The sequence below is a fragment of the Carcharhinus amblyrhynchos genome, chromosome 7, assembly GCF_965287045.1.
Source record: "Carcharhinus amblyrhynchos chromosome 7, sCarAmb.v2.hapA, whole genome shotgun sequence".
NCBI classification, from domain to species: domain Eukaryota; kingdom Metazoa; phylum Chordata; class Chondrichthyes; order Carcharhiniformes; family Carcharhinidae; genus Carcharhinus; species Carcharhinus amblyrhynchos.
In genome coordinates this window covers 9,569,689-9,581,692 of record NC_137330.1, presented here as the reverse complement: position 1 = coordinate 9,581,692, position 12,004 = coordinate 9,569,689, and the positions used below count along the sequence as shown (strand labels likewise).

Sequence of the window (12,004 nt, the reverse complement as noted above, 5' to 3'; positions counted from 1 at the left end):
TGCTCTCTCTCTTTGCAAAGTCACTCTGACAGCTTCAAGACTTTCTACCCTAATTTTAAATTCAGGAGTAGCATGATGGCACAGTGGTTAGCACTGCTGCCTCATAATGCCAGGAACCTAGGTTAATTTCTGGTCTCAGTCACTGTCTATGTGGGGTTTGCACATTCTCCCCGGTTGTCTGCGTGGGTTTCTTCCGGATGCTCCAGTTTTCTCACACAATCCAAAGATGTGCGGGTTAGGTTGATTGGCCATGCTAAATTGCCCCTTAGTGTCCAAAGATATGTAGGTTAGGTGGATTAGCACTGGATCATAGGATAGGGTGGAGGGGAGGGCCTGGGTGGGGAGTTCTTTCTAATAGTTGGTGCAGACTCGAAGGGCTGAATGGCTTCTTTTCTGCACTATAGGGTTTCTATGTTACTCCAAGTTTGGTCCAAATGAGGTTCTGTACAAATTTAACATGATTTCTCGGCCTCCCCTCGGTGCCTTGTCAGTAATTTTTCATAGTTTGTGTATTTTTATTGTTTTGCTACTTCTAATAATTTATGAAACTGTAGTCTATGCTTCTCTACCCCAGTGTTTTGTCAATCACCTTAAGTTTATGTTTCCTGTTCACCAATCCTCCTACCAATGGGAACACTTACAAAGTTTCTTCTTCTCATTGTGTGTCAATGTTTTCTTTGATGTTGGCATCACATCCCTTCATTTCATTGCTCTTTCTGAAATATGGGCTGGAATTCTGCTATGTTGTTTGCCTTGCTACCGCTGCCAGCCAGAATGGAGAATTTAGCACTCAGCCAAACCTCCATTCATTGCAGCGGGACCAGAAAATCCCAGCCATGGGGAGGTCAGAGGATTTCGGCCGTATTTATCTTTTCTCTTCTTCAAATATTTATCCAAATCCCTTTTAACCATTATATTTTGGCATCAATAATCTCACAGAATCTGACATGACAGACGGATGCCCAACAACCCATCATGCCTTTGGAAGAACTATCCACTTATAGTCCTGCTCATTCCCCATGGCTCTGCAAACTCTCTCCTTTTCGAGGATTTATCCAGTTCCCAACTGGAAGTTACCTTTGGATTTGCTTCCCCAGTCCTTTCAGACGTAGGAGTTGCCAACCCTCCAGGATTGGCCTGGAGACCCCAGGAATTGAAAATCAATTGCCAGGACACTTGCTGTGTGCAACACTAGAGAAAAACCATCGGGGTATTGAGAAGATGTGATTTTCTTTCAACGATTCTCTCTCCCAAGTATAAAAATATTGTGGGGGGGTGGGATGGGGTGGTGAGTGGGAAAGGCAGTTTGACTGACAGCCAAACATCATCCAGTTGGGGACTGAGTCTTGTGACTTTCCGTTTGGTGTAGGGAGACAGTGCGTCACGTGATGGATATGCTGGTTGATGACTGGCTGGAGCCTGGGGGGCAAGTCATGCGGTGAAACCTCCAGCAGTATGTTTGATCACACTTGGCAACCCTACTCAGACAGAACATTCTGGATTATAATGATTTGCTGCATGAAAGGATTTTTCTGAGCTCCTTCCTGGTTCTTTTACAAATAATCTTAAATTAGTGTTACCAAAACAGTTTCTTCCTGTTTACTCGATTAAACCCTTCATAATTTTAAATGTCTTTATTGAATCTCCTCTTATTCTCCTCTATTTCAAGGGGAACAATCCATGATTGCTCGATTCATTGCAGATGTTTTCTTTGGAATATTGCCACTCTCAACAGCAGGAACACAGAGACTTTCACCCTTTACTCTATAAATATTTGTACATTGGCACAGCCATTGGCTGCAAAGATCACTTGTCAACCCGTGGTCCCAAAAGGAAGACACATCTTTCTAGACCTGGTAAGCAACGTCTCATGATCCCAAGCTTCAACAGGTCCTCCCCCACTCCAAACCAAGGTCAAAGGTTAGCCCCTCTATGTACGCCAGCAGGATGAGGTCAATGTGAATCTTGAAGTGAGATTCCATGTTAGATCACATTGAATGTATTCAAGAGGTGGCTAGATATAGAACTTGCGGCGAATGGGATCAAAGGTTACGGGGAGAAAACAGGATTACGTTATTGAGTTGGACAATAAGTCATGATCATAATGAATGGTTAAGCAGGCTCGAAGGGCTAACTGGCCTCCTCCTGTTCCTATCTTCTATATTTCTATCATGTTTGCTCATTTCCCCGGTGCTTGTATTATTCATGTTGACGAGAATGATATGAGGGATGAAAGACTTTAGTTATATGGAGGGACCAGTAAGCTGGGATTGTTCTCCTCAGAGCATAGGTTGAGAGAAAATTTACTGGAAGGAAGCCATGGGCCTTGGACTGGAGAAGTTGTGAATGTTTTCTAACTTTGGCTGAACAATATTGTGTTGACAATTAATAAAAGTACAGGGAATATGCATCACCCATGGGACCTGGCCAACTAACAAACTCAGTAAAGTCAAATGTGTATCTCAAAGCTTTGCTAATTAGAATCATAGAATCCCTAGAGTGCAGAAGGAGGACATTCGACCCAACGAGCCAACAACAATCCCATCCAGCTCTTATCCCTGCAACCCCATGCATTTACTCCACTAATCCCCCTAATATTAGGGGGCAATTTAACATGGCCAATCAACCTAATTCCCACATCTTTGGAGTGTGAGAGGAAACCGAAGCACCTGGAGGAAACCCACGCAGACACAGGAGAATGTGTAGACTCCACACCTGAGGCCAGAATTGAACCTACGTCCCTGACACTGTGAGGCAGCAGTGCTAACCACTGTGCCACCATGCCACCATAACTTGGGGCAACAGAAACACTTCCATGAATCACACTGCCTTGCGTTTGTAATAAGAAAGTTTCTTATCTCATAATACTGTTCAAAGCTTCCTCATGACCATGCTTCCATTGTCAGTAGCAGTATTACTCACACTCCCAAACAATGAGCGGGCTCTTCACACATCATCCTCTCTGCTCCCTGACCTATAATGGCTCCTGGTTCAGTGGTGCCTCAAATTTAAATTTCTCATCCTCATTTACAGGTCCACCTATGGCCTCACCTTTTCCTATCTTTGTAAGCCACCCCAACCTCTGAGAACCCAGTGAGATCTCTGCACTCCTCCAATTCTGCCCTCTTGTCCATCTCAGATTACCTACACTCCACCATGGGTGGCTGTGCCTCCAGCTGCCTGGGCTCCACGTTTTGGAATTCTCTCATTAAAATCCTCTCCCACTTTCTATCTCACTCCATTGAGATGATTCTTAAAGCTTGTTGCTTAAAACTTCCCTTGACCCCTCTATCCTTGCAAAACTGCTGCCCCATCTCCAGCCTTCCTGTCCTCTCCAAAAGTGTGGAGCATTGATTCCCAAATCTGTGCTCATCTTTCCCAGAACCTCCCCAATCAGGTTTCTGCCCTGCCACAGAACCGAAACAACTCTCATCAAAGTCACACCATGACGTCCGATGTGCGGAAGGTAAACTTTCTCAAACTACCTGCAACCTTTGTTAAGTTGAGTGCACCATCCTCCTGCAACGCTTCCCCACTTCTGTTCAGCTGGGTGGGACTGTTCTCACCCAAACCATTCTTACCTATTTAATCGCAGCCAGAGTCACTGGCAATGGCTTCTCTTCCAGCTCCCGGACTGTTGTGTCTGGTGTTTCCCCTTGAATCTCTACTATTTCTTATCGGCATGCTGCCTCACAACAACTTTGTCCAAAGGCATTTGCATTTTCACTCCCAGCTTTACCTCACCACAATCAGCCTCAACCTCTCCATGGTGTCTAAATTGTCAAATTGTGTTTCCAGCACAGGATAGGGTAATCAAAATTTTCCTCCAAATAAACTTTGGGAATACTGAAGGCACATTGTCTTCGATCCACCACACAAAATCTGTTTTCCAACTACCGACTCCGAATCTTTGTCTTGGAAAGTTCCTGAGACTAAACCAACTTTGCTGAAATATTTAACCTCAAGTGAGCTTCACATCGCCTGACTTTGTTCTTGCCTCCACTCTTCTGTTGCTGAATCCCTCAGCAATGCCTCTATCACTTGCTGACCAGACTATTCCAAGGCATTCCTGTCCGGTCTTCCCCATTCTACCCTCTGTAAATTTGATTTTTTTCAAAGTTTTGCTGCCTGTCCTCACTCGCATCAAATCCTGTTCACCAATCATCCCTGTGTCCGCTGACATCCAGTTAAGCAACACCATGATTTTCTTATTCTCATTGTTTTTCAAATTTCCCCATGGCCTTTCCCCTCACTATCTCTGTAATCTCCTTTGTGGCTCTCTGAGATATCCTCCAATTCCGACCTCTCGAGCACCCTTGATTGTAATTGTTCCACCACTGATCTGAATTGATTTGATGTATCATTGTACATGTATTAGTATATAGAGAAAAGTATTGTTCCTTGCACATTATACAGACAAAGCATACCATTCATAGAGAAGGAAAGGAGCGAGTGCAGAACATAGCCATAGCTAGGATGTAGAGAAAGATCAATGCAAGTTAGGTACATTCAAAAGTCTGAGAAGAGGTTGTTTTTGAGTTGGTTGGTACATGATCTCAGACTTGTGTATCTTTTTCTCAATGGACGAAGGTGGAGGAGAGTATGTCCAGGGAGCATGAGGTCCTTGATCATGCTGGCTGCTTTTCCGAGGCAGCAGAAAGATGGGAGATTGGTTTAAGTGATGGTCTGGGCTTCATTCACGACCTATTGTTATTTCTTGTGGTCTTGGACAGAGCAGGAACCATACTAAACTGTAATACAACCAGAAACATTGCTATCTACGGTGCATTTGTAGAAGTTGGTGAGAGCTATAGCAGACATGCCAAATTTCCTTAGTCACCTGAAAAAGTGGAGATGTTAGTGGGCTTTCTTAACTATAGAGTCCACATGGGAGGACAGTGACAGGTTGTTGGTAATCTGTACACATAAAAAGTAGAAGCTGTCAACCATTTTTACTTCATCCCCATTGATGTAGACAGGGGCATGTCCTCCACTACGGTTCCTGAAGTCGATGATTATCTCCTTCGTTTTGTTGACATTGAGGGAGAGACTATTGTTGTTGCACCAGTTCACCAGATTCTCTATTTCCTGTATTGTGTCTTGTCATTGTTTGAGATCTGACCCACTATGGTGGTGTGATCAGCAAACTTGAAAATTGAGTTGGAGGGGAATTTAGTCACACAGTCATAGGTGTATAAAGAGTATAAGGGGCTGAGGACACAGCATTGTGGAGCACTGGTGTTGAGGATGATTGCAGCTGAGGTGTTGTTGCCTATCCTTACTGATTGCGGTCTGTGGTTAGGAAGTCCAGGATCCTGTTGCAGAAGGAGGAGCCGAGCCCCAGGCCACTAAGTTTGGAGATGAGCCTCATAAGAGGCCATGTCTTCAGATGTCAGTGTCCAGGGCTTTGGATTTCCCTCTCTACACCTCTCCATCTCTCTCTTCTTTAAGTCGCTCCGTAAAACTTGTCTCTGCAATGACGTTGCTGGTTTTCTGCACTAAGCTTTACTTTTATGGCTCAGTGGCCATTTTGTTTTATATGCTCTTGTGAAGCACCTTGAGACAATATGAATTAAAGTGGCCATATAAATGCAATATATTGTTGTTCAGTATGATATGTCTATTTTTGTACCTTTTGGGATTTAATTCCCAATCAAAAATCAAATTTGGCCCAGAATCCCCACAAGAGAGACAAACCAGATCCAAGGTGACAAGACAAGATAAACGTCCCATCTTGGGCTCGATCAAACAAGAGCAAAGCTGACAGGATGAGGCATTCCACCCCATCGAGTCTGCATTGACCACAATGCCACTCAGGCCCCATCCCCACAATCCCATGCATTTACCTTAGCTAGTCCCCATGACACAAAGGGGCAATTTAGCATGGCCAATGTACCTAACCAGTACGTCTATCGGACTGTGGGAGGAAACCGGAGCACCTGGCGGAAACCCACACATACCCAGGGAGAATGTGCTGACTCCACACAGACAGTGACCCAAGCCAGGGGTCAAACCCGGGTCCCTGGCACTGTAAGGCAGCAGTGCTAACCACTGTGCCACCTTGCCGATCCAATAGCATGTGGCTTAAAAAAATTGCTTTAGGTGAAGCCTCAGTGTAACCTCATTGGCCAAGACCAATTGCAAGGTCAGATACTATGCTTGAACTTAGCCAAAAGGTTGGCCTCTTAGCTTATTTCCGGGTGATATTCCAAGGACTAGAAATAGGACTGAATTTGGCAGCAGATGTTCATGTAATATCCAGAACCTAAGGATAAAATTACTGCTAAACTAGTTCTCAAACAAGCAAGGACTGGCTATGATTGGCTCAGCTGATTAGTCATCAACTCCACCCAGAAAGTAACTTACTACTTGTTTCCAATAGCAACAGGTTGGATATTTCTGCATCTTAACCTCCTCTTCTCCCGGAAAGGCCTGCCACCTGACTCCACCCTTGCCACCCACACCCACAGCAAATTTGGCTGGAACATTACATCTCACAAAGGGAGATCTATTGCACAACACATGGCCTGAACAGGGGCAGTTATGAAGCACAATGGACTTTATTATCTCCTCACCCACCACAAAACAAATGCGTTTTACTCACATAACTGAACAAATAAGAAAGGTAAAGAAAGAACTTGCTTTTCTGTCACAAGTTTCACCATCTCCCAGGACACGCCAAAGCACTTCACAGCCAACAAAGTACTTTTAAAATTTAGTCACAGGTGGAGACAGCCAATTTGCATACAGCAAGGTTTCATAAACAGCAGTGAGAAAATGCCCAAAGATTCTGTCTTTCAGGGGGGCAAAGTGTATTGATGGCACAGTGGTTAGCACTGCTGCCTCACAACATGAGGGACCTGGGTTTGATTCGAGGCTTGAGTCACTGTCACTGCAGAGTCTGCACATTCTCCCCGTGTCGGCGTGGGTTTCCTCTGGGTGCTCTGGTTACCTCCCACACTCCAAAGATGCGCGGGTCAGGTGGATTGGCAATGCTAAATTGTCGGGGCCGACTTCTCTGAAAATTTGTGCCCACATTCTGGCGCAAAATCGCAATAAATTCGGGCATTGGGCCTTTAACGTGATCTCCCCCGAATCCAAGCAGATCGTGGCTTTACTGACACCCAATTCAGGTGTGGTTCTGGTCTGCGCCCGAATCAGGCAGCCCAATGATTTAAATGCATTAGCATGCATTTACATCGATTTAATGAACCGCGCGCCCAACTCTCCCACCAAATCCCACTTTACTGTCTTCTGGTCTGTTCCGGATCCGCGCTGTAAGCAACCTGCAAAATAAAAATCCGAGGCCGATTTTTATTTTGCAGGGAACCTCCGAAGCGGGTTCAGAGCCGACAACGGCTCTCTGACCCAAATCATCCTCTGAGGGGGTGGGTGGGGGGGCGGGGTCAGATCATTCTCAGGGGGGCAGTGGGGTGGGGGGGGTTGTCAGATCATTCTCTGGTTGGAGGGGAGTGAGGTCACATCGTTGTCTAGTTGGGGAGTGAGTGAGTGAGGAAGAGGAGGCAGGTCAGATGTATCTCTGGTGGTGGTGGGGGTTGAGAGCTGATCATTGTCTGGTGGTGGGTGGGAGAGGGCTGATCGTGGTCTGGCGTTGGGGGAGAGGATGCAGGTCAGATATTCCTCTGGAGGGGAGGAGGAGTGAGGCTAGACCATTCTTTTGGGGGGGGGGGTTGGCGTGAGGCCAGACCGTTGTCTGGGGGAGAGGGAAGGAAGACGGGTAAGATGTATCTCAGGAGGGCGGGCAGATGGATCTCTGGTGGGGGGGCAGGGGGGTTCTGCTGCCACTCTGCGGGTGATCGGTGTGGGTGGGGGCGGGGCGGTAGGGGGCAGGGGTAGCAGTAGGTCTGGGTAGTCGGGGGGTGGACTTGTCAACAAGGGACCAACGACAGAAGAGGAATGTGTGTGGGAGCTTGCACTTGGACTGAAAGGACCAAACGGTGCAGATTTGAAATGTTGCTGGAAAATTCACCTAGCTTGCACTTGAGGGCAGATCTCCAGAGAAAACCCTCACCATGAAACACAGTTCTGGGCTAGAAAAAAAAGAATGGAAGTAGATCCTTGAAAGCTAAAAATCACCCCACCCCCCCGCTACCAGACTGACCACCACCCCTGCCCCCCTCCTCCCCCCCCCCCCCCCCAAAAACTCCTCAAACTGCTTTGCAAGCAACTAAGCAGTTTTTTTTTTAAGGATAATCACTGCTGTACCAGTCACGGCAGCCAATTTGTGCACAGCAAGCTCCCAACGATACAAATCTGTTTTAGCTGTGTAGAACGAGATTCTAAATTAGCTAAGAAGATAACATAGGTTTAGTTTCAGTAACACATGGGGAGGGAAGAATTAAAATAATTTTTACTCAATATTAGATATCAACGGTTTTTAGTCATGTGTGAATGCATTTAATTGAAGTAAAAATATATATTATGACTCTGTTTGTGAAGTATTTTTATTCAACTGAGAAAACATAGAATCATAGAATCCCTACAGTGCAGAGAAAGACCATTCGGCCCATTGAGTCTGCACCAACACCAATCCCACCCAGGCCCTATCCCCATAACCCCACATATTCACCCTGCTAATTCCTCTAACCTATGCATCCACTAAGACACGAAGGGGCAATTTAGCATGGCCAATCAACCTAACCCGCACATTTTTTAAATAATATATATTAACTAAAATTTAACATGTCTGTCCCACTCAGTAAAAATGCTAACACTGCAAATATTGCAAGCATTTACTTAAAGAATGCAGAAGCGGCAGTTATGGAATTTGAATGTTCATGACCTGCTTAACATAATGGTTCAATAAGAACAAACAGTGCAACAATCAGATTTAGAATATAGTAGAGTTAGTTAACAAGCATAAGATAGCATCAGATCCAAGGGCCCTGGATTTGATATTATCAAGATGCTTTGGTATTTATGTCACAGATGATACAAGAAAGGAGTGGCATCTTCCAATTGTGCCAAAAAGGTGGGAATCAGATATCAGGATGGACCAATAGAAGTGTCACTCTATAGGGTGTCATACTGCAATTGACTAAGACATGATAAAGACTGACAATTTAACATGCAATGAAATTGAATTAAGCTAAAGACTTAGATAAGAAAGAAAGGTATAATCATATTTGAATTTTGGCACAAGGTTGGAATCTTTGGATGACTTGGTGGTACTCTAGGCTGCTGACAATCTGACTTAAGTATTGTATCAGTCTAATGTAGGTCTTTGTTCTTTGTACTGTTTATATGTTTTATAACAAAACTAGTTTTGGAAAATATATTTATTACATTTTAAACCTGAATTTCAATTACCTTCGTGAAAAATATTAAATAGAATTACTTCTTAATCTTTCTGAAGAACATGTCAGCTTCCGAGTACAGAATTCCCCACTTCAAGCTGGTTAAGGGATACCTATTGACCTGGAGAGAACTCCCCTGCTGTTCTCCAAAATAAAGCTATGGGTGTCTAACAGACCCTTTGTATTAGAGCTCATCTGGCCCCTGAATCCTGGCTTGGAGATGAGGGTGCTATACACTGAGCTACAGCTGATCAAACTGCTCAGAAACTGTTTAGTTAGCTGATTCAGGGCTATAGAATGAAGATTTGGTAGAAATACTGTGTCCAAGTCCCTCCCTCACTCCACCCATGAATCTTGGTGGTGGAATGCAGTAACACTGGACTGGTGTAAATTCCATAGATAACTGAATCACACCCGCCATTCATTCTGCTTTACAGACCAAAGCTGCATTTATACAGGAGCTCTGGAGTCAATCAGAGCACAGGACATAGAAACATGAGAGCAGGAGGAGGCCATTTGGCACTTCGAGCCTGCTCCACCATTCAGCATGATCATGGCTGATCATCCAACTGAATAGCCTAATTCTGCTTTCTCCCAGTAACCTTTGATCCCATTCGCCCCAAGTGCTATATCTAGCTGCCTCTATGAGCTGCCCTTAATGTTTCTGGTTTCATCCTGTGACTGCCTGACTAATGCTGCAGAATCTCGTGTCCAGTTGCTGGGTCCACCTTGCCTTTTACCTGTGTGCCCCATTTTGCTCTGAATTTTGGAACTTTTCTCCATCCACAATTGGCCTGATTATGGATTCCAATCAGGATTAATGGGATTCCTATTCCAGAGAGATAAGTAGAATTCCCAATCCTTGGAGTCTCTAGGAATCAATGATTGATCTCTTGCACCTCTGTGACAAAAATACCCATGGGAAAACCTGTTGGGAAAAGAGGAATGAAGGCCTTGATAGTGAGGCCGAGATGGGGGTCAAAGTGGCGAGGGGGCTAGGGGTGGGGGGAGGAATTATCCATAGCAGCTGAGCTTGGAAGAGGCATGCAATATGGAAGGCGGGGGCCTTTTAAGAGAGGCTCCTCCCTGCTCCCCTGCCCCCCACCCCACTTCACCTGTCGAAAGCCCTAGCAGGGTTACATGTCAGATCTCTCCACTCCCCCTGAACTGCCCCATCATCTGAAAATTGGTATGCAGCTCCTAACTGAGCCTCAATTTGGGGTCAGACAGGCCTAGACCTCATACGCCCCCATGTAAAATTATGGGCTGTTAGAGGGCAGATGGGAGACCGGTGGGAAGGCCAGTCAGAGAATTTTACAGCATCAAAACCCACCCCACAAAAATCTGCCAGAGATTCTGTTCCCATTCCAATGGAAGGGACGGAAGGTCACAAGGTGAAACCTCCTAGAAAAACATCCAACCAGAACTGGCAAGTTTCAGAGTGAGGCTGTCACCTTAACCTCATGTCAAGCAAAAAGGTACGAGTGTCCTTGAACTAAGTGCTGGCCCCTGGGATGGTGATTATACAGCGGCTGACAGGAATTTTAACTTAACTCCACCCCACACTCTGCTGGTGGGCCACCGATGTGATCAGACTGCTTTCTCCATCTTGTGCATGGAGATAGGGCGGGTGAAGAGGAGAGGTGGTAAGATGTTGTTTCGGAGAGTCAGTGGGCCAAATGGCCTCCTTCTGCACTGTAGGGATTCTATTTCCTTAAACATGAGTTGTAATGACCACAAAATCAGATCCTTGTCTCTAACAAGCTCATGTTACAGAATCCAACTCGTCAAATCATAGAAACCCTACAGTGCAGAAGGAGGCCATTCAGCCCATTGAGTCTGCACCAACAACAATCCCAGCCAAGCCCTATTCACAACCCCACAGATTTACCCCACTAATCCCTCTAACCTACACATCCCGAGACATTATGGACAAACTGGCATGACCAATCAACCTAACCCTCACATCTTTGGACTGTGGGAGTAAACCAGAGCACCCGGAGGAAACCCACGTAGACACGGGGAGAATGTACAAACTCCACACAGATAGTGATCCAAGCCGGGAATCGAACCCAGGTCCCTGGAGCTGTGAGGCAGCAGTGCTAACTACTGTGCCACCGTGCTGCCCCAGAATTTCTTTCAACACAATTCTATTTATAGAATTCTTCATCATTGAGTTCAAAATTCATTCCAAAATTTGAGGGGGGAGAGATGGCAGTTTTGTGGTAATGTCATTGACTAGTGACCCAGGCGAATATTCAAACTCCACCACAGCAGTTAGTCTCAGCAATGGTAACTGTGAAACCAGTATAAATGATCAAAACCTATCTGGTTCACTCATGTCCTTTAGGGAAGAAATCTACCATCTTTACCTGGTCTGGCCTACATGCGACTCCAGAGCCACAATGGAGTCTCAAAGGACACTCAATGGAGAGGCAACAAATGTTATCCTTGTTAGTGAAGCCCACATCAGTGGATGGGAAATTAGGGATGAGCAACAAGTGCTGGCCCACATCCCATCAACGAATAAAAAGAAATTCAGGAACCAAGCTTCACCTTCCACCTGACTAGAGCAGACACTAGCTTCTTCAAAGGACTTGTACCAACTTTAATGCCTACATTCTCTGCACAATAACACTTATTTACAACACATTAAAACACAAAGTGGACTTCAGTTCTACCAGACC

At 45.3% G+C, this 12,004-nt stretch overlaps 1 protein-coding gene across 1 annotated transcript in view; it reads right to left on the bottom strand.

Moving 5' to 3' along the window:
* capn9 (calpain 9) overlaps positions 1 to 12,004 on the bottom strand; it is a 66,365-nt gene that overhangs the window by 45,331 nt on the left and 9,030 nt on the right. The gene's annotated exons all lie outside the window — the stretch shown is intronic.